Consider the following 218-nt stretch of genomic DNA (forward strand, 5'->3'; position numbering starts at 1 on the left):
GAGTGGGCCGTCCGCTCTGAGGCCAGCAGCGGGGAGCGGGGCGCTAGAGCTGGAGCAGCGAGGCAGCTGCAACCCATTAGGGGCGGTGAGCTCATGGCTGAGAGAGAGTCTCAGCCACAGGAAACGACACCGGCGGGAGGGGAGGAGGGGTCTGGGGTGGGAGGCGGTGGGCAGGAGCACCGAGACCAGGCCTCTAGGCCGCCCGGACCAAAGAAGAG

The sequence above is a fragment of the Myotis brandtii genome, unplaced genomic scaffold (genome assembly GCF_000412655.1).
Source record: "Myotis brandtii unplaced genomic scaffold, ASM41265v1 scaffold1031, whole genome shotgun sequence".
Lineage (NCBI taxonomy): Eukaryota > Metazoa > Chordata > Mammalia > Chiroptera > Vespertilionidae > Myotis > Myotis brandtii.